We start from the raw sequence: 5,592 nt of genomic DNA on the forward strand, positions 1-5,592 counted from the left end.
AAAAGTTTATTGAAGTGACTTTAGAAAGGGTCTTCAAAACAAATACTTTAATAAGGGAAAAACCATTCGATGTCATTTTTGTTATTGGACAAACCATCAGCCCCAAAAAAAACTGGCAAAGTTTTCTGACAAACTGGAAAAACTCATATCTAAAGCGAAAACTGAATCCATTAGAATATCGAGAGAATGTGAGAAACAGGGTCGCCTACAAGTTGATGACAACTCGCCCAATTCAAAGAAAGTCTCAGTTTTCAAATTCTGCCTCGTTCCAACCAGTCAAATTCAATATCCCCGTGTAATGATCAGTGAAAGATCCCGTTTTCTCCATTGTAACTAATTGTAAAAAGGAGGCTGAAAAATAGCATTTTGGGAACCATCCGCTCTGCCTCTGATCTTTCTCATATTTTCCACCCCCCTTCCCTGAGAACTGACGCAATTTCGCTCACCTGGAAGGATTTTTTTATGTTATTGTTTCAGTTTATCCAAGGGCTTCCCCTTAAATGTGTGGATATTGCATTAAAGTGAAAAAACATATTCCCATTTCAAGGTTGCGCTGGTAAGGGCAAGTAAATTTGACCCAGAGGCCCAGGTCTCGTTTATATATACATATACATGTAAAACTATATTGTCCTAATAATCGTTCAAACCAACGTGAGAAGAAATGGGAAGGATTTGTGCAGATTATATCAATATTTATGCCTCCCTGCTGTGAATCAGACTTCTAGTGGGGAGATATCTGACTGCAGGATAGCAGCCATTTCACTCTTCGTTCCAAATATTGATTCCTCCTTTTTTTTATACATTTGCACGTCGTAATTCAGGATAGTCTTATTTCTCTCTCTCTCTCTCTCTCTGTTTAAATATCTTTTATTTGAAAATCGGGTGAAATGTAATCAAACTCGACTGACTTGACACGAAATTGCTCCAACATATCAGTTACAAGCTCAGAGCGAGAGAGAGAGAGTGAGAGAGATAGAGAGAGAGAGAGTGTTGTAAAGTTGAAAGCTTCCAGTTCATGAAGTCGAGTCTTTACTTGAGAAAGGAACCAGAGCAATAAAGAGGAAATGGTTCAAAGAGAAGGATCTCCTCTGTGAATATTGTTGCCGGGTCAGAGGTTCGCATTGTCAAAACATGAAGTGTGTGTGTCAGAATACGAAGGGCGTGTTGTCAGAACAAGAAGGCCCGTGTTGTCAGGACACGAAAGTGTCATGTTATCAGAACAGGAAGGGCCATGTTTTGTCAGAACACAAAGTTGCTGTGTTTGCCAGAACACGAAATGCCCGTGTTTCAGAATATGAAGTGTAGTATTGTCAGAAAACTTATAGCCATGTTGTCTGAACACTTAGTATCTTTTCAGAACATGAAGTGCTGTGTTGTCAATATACGAAAGGCCGTGTTGGCAGAACACAAAGAGGTCAAGTTGTCAGAAAACACGAATGGCCAATGTTGGCAGAACAGGTAGGGCCGTGTTGACAGAGGCACTTAGTTGCCATGTTGTCAGAACAAGAAGTGCTGTGTCGCCAGAACACAAAGTGTATCGCCAGACCACACAGTGCCAGTTGTCAGGGAAATGAAGTGTCATGTTGTCAAAACAAAGAAGTTCTATGCATAACTTGAATACAATCTACTCTGACGTTCAAGAAGATATTTGCTGTATTAAGTGATTCAGAATCCAGGATTCTGGGTGAATGTTGCAAAGACATCTTTGATGTTGCAGTTTCTAAGGTTATTGTTCTTGGTTTATGAATGTGAGTAAAAAGGATGGTAATATATTACTTTAAGTCATTATTGCATATTCTACTTCAAAATAGTATCCCGTGTTTTGATTTTTTATTTGAACGTTTCATATGTTTGTATCGTTCGTAAATTATCTACCCAACCATACTAAACTTTACCTAACCTTAAAACCTAACCTTAACCTAAAACAATCAACCTCACCAACCATTAACATGACCGAGAGTACCCTGTCCTTACCCTAGTGAATGACATTATAGTCTGAAAACATTCCTTAAACTTAACCTTAATTTGAATGAAAACTATCAGTGAGATTAAGGTAATGTTATTTCACCTTTTTTTATGTTTTTTGTGTGTTTTTCCATTTAAAAACTCCCCACATTCCCACAGTAGTCCCAAGAATTGTGGGATATAATGTTGGGTCCACTGTCTCAAAAATTACTCATTTACGAACGAAAATAATTTCAGAAACGTTCAAATACGAACGCAAAACTCAGGAAAAATTATGCTTTCAAGTCCAAAATGCAATAATGGTTCAAAGTGAAATGAAACGAAAAAAATATTTCATACGATCTTAATTCGCCCAGAGTTATCTTTTATTAGGAATCTCTCTCTCTCTCTCTCTCTCTCTCTCTCTCCTCTTCTCTTCTCTCTCCTCTAAGCCTAATCGTAACGGCATGTGAGAAAAATTGCACTTCCAAAATTACTTCTCCGCCAAGGAAAGGTTTAACTGATTTTCAACCCTAATTCAGTTAAAATACATAATATCGAAAATGCATTTTCATCGTTACTTTGTGTTTTCTTGTATTCTGTAAACATCGGTCGGCCATAAAGCAGAGTGAGAGAGAGAGAGACTAGTTACGTTCGGTGTATCAGTTAACCTGACTGAAAATAAGAAACATTTACTACGACTTAGTACTTATCACGAAAGGTAAGAAATATCTATTCATATATATATATATATATAATATAATATATATATATATATATATATATAAAAATTATATATATATATATAGATATATTATTTGATATATATATATATAGTATATATAGTATATATATATATATATATAGTATATATATATATATAGATATATATATATATATATATATATATATAAACATATATATATATATATATATATATATATATATATATAGATATAATATATATAGATATTATATATATATATATAAACATATATATATATATATATATATATATATATATATATATATATATATACATATATACTATATATATATATATATATAATATATATATATATATATATCTATATAAAACATAAAAATATATATATATATATATATATATATATATATATATATATATCTATATATATATATATATAAAAACATATATATATATATATATAATATATATATATATCTATATATTATATATATATATATGATATATAATATATATATATATATATTATTATATATATATATATATATATATATATATAATAGTATATATATATAGTTTATATATATATGTATATATATATATATATATATATATATATATAATAATATATATATATATTTTTATATATATATTTATAAATATATAATTATATATAATATATAATTTATAAATATAATTTATATATATATATATATATATAATAGATATATATATATATATCTAATATATATATATAAAAATTTCAATGCACTTGCTGAAGAAGATACCTAATTTTTACGATTATTAATAAAAGGTCAAAAACATTCACTATATAATGGACATTGTAGCCGTTCCCTATTCCTTTCTTTCAAGTTCTCGGTGCCCTTAGGAACGTCATGCACAGGCTCCAGTGGAGGGCTTTTGCCACTGAATCATGCCTCTTTTTGTACTGGTTCTGTGCAAAGTGCCGGGCATTCGCTGCTATGTGGTTATGGTTTCATTTTTCGTATTGCACTTCTACATATGGGAGAGATGTTATTTTCCGTCTATCGTTCTTTGAACATATTTGTTCTTAGGGCCCTGATCTTGTGCGCTGTTATCTTCCTTCAGTTTCCTTCCTTATCTCTCCCCTCTGTAGCCATTTGCCACGTGTCATCGCTGGCTAGTTCTTTAGTCTGCCTCATGTCCCGTATATTTCTGGGTCTTCGTCTACTTTTATTAGTCCTTCATTCCCATGCACTCTTTAGCCACTATCTTCACTGGTTTACAGATATTGCCCCCAGTGCTCTGTTCTCGATGTTATGTATAGTCTGTCCGTATTTGCTCTTGATGTCGTCATGAACATTAGATGGTTGATTCTGTTGCTCTTTTTTCTTGAGTTGGTACCCGGCCATCCATCTTCTGTAGTACTTTTTGTCATGGGAATCATGGCTACTACGAAGAGTAGTGGGGGACAGTGAGGTCACCCCTGGAAGATCCCTCTCCTGATATTAACCTTTGCTAGTCTTATTCCAGAGCTTGTAAGTATGTATTCCAGTTGCGCATTGTATTTTTGAGGAAGGTGATGGGGTTTTGTTTTCCTCTGACCCATATATTTTCAGGCATTCTATTAAAGCCCATTGTATGTGGTATCATGTCGAAGGCTTTTCTTATAGTCTATCCATGCCATGCTTAGGTTGGTTTTCTTCTCCTACTGTTCTTCATTTACCATTTTGTCTATCAGGAGCTGCAGCCTTTTTCTGTTGGTGGGGGATGGTGTTGGTACCTCCTAGGTAGTTGTATAGCCTTCACTGATGATACCTGTTAGCAACTTCCACATTATGGTAGGCAGGGATAGGCCGTAGTTACTGGCATATTTCCCCTACTCTTCTCTTTTGTACTAAGGATGTTCTTCCTGTGGTCCATCCATTTGGGTGCATGGTAATTTGAGATACAATGCTGGAGTTGTTCTGCTATCGTGGTGTAGGGCCTTGAAGTTTTTGAAGCCAGTGTATCATGGACTTCATCGGGACCTGGGGCTTTCCGGTTTGGCATTTTTCTTTAGTTGGTGTCTGACTGTGTCTGTCGTGATCTCTGTGAATCTTTGTTTTATTCTCCCTGTTTGTTCTTCTTCCTTGACTTCCTGGAGCCATGTTGTACGTTTGTTATGTGGATACCGGATTGCTCCCATATGTTTTCCCAGAATCTCTTACTTTGTTCGGCTTCAGGAATTTCTTGTGGTTGTCTTCTCCCCTCTTAGTTGGTGTATAGTTTTTCTTTTGGTTGGTTCCCAAAATAGTTTGTTCTGTTGTATCCCTTATTCAGGTTCATGTACCGTTGGATCTTATGTGCTTTTGGCCTTAAGCCTCTGTTTTACATCTTCTATTGTGTTGTATAGTTCCCTCTCTTGTACTTTGTATTTCTCGTGAGATCCTCCATTGTTTCTTGCTTTCTTAGCCTTTTTTCTGCCATCTCTTTCAGTTTACTCAAGTCAGATCTATCACCATGATTGCTTTTTCACCGGCGCCTTTTCCAAGGCGGTTGCTGTTTTGTTTTCTGTTGGGTGGTGGTTGTGCTGGTGGTGTTGGTGGTCGTATCCCCATCAGTTCTGCTACTAACTACTCCGGCATATGTCAAGTTATTTGTTTCTGGGTGATATTGGTGGTGTGTATTAGTCTCATTATTTCATTGACCCTCACTTGTTTTTCCCTTAATTTCTTGCGTGTTGTAAGCTTTCATGGAGGAGATCATTGGTCTCGTATCTGGCTCCATCCATTGTCTAATATTTCTACCCAATTCCGTCTTCTCTGTACTTCGTCGGTGTTTTTGTGTTTTTTTTGTGTTGTTATTTTTGATACTTCATCATCCCTGTCGTCCTCTGTGGCATCGTCTCTCAGTTCGTCTTCGTGTAATATGTTGTTGTGACATTTCCCTTTCCAGTT

The sequence above is a fragment of the Macrobrachium nipponense genome, chromosome 34, assembly GCF_015104395.2.
Source record: "Macrobrachium nipponense isolate FS-2020 chromosome 34, ASM1510439v2, whole genome shotgun sequence".
NCBI lineage: Eukaryota > Metazoa > Arthropoda > Malacostraca > Decapoda > Palaemonidae > Macrobrachium > Macrobrachium nipponense.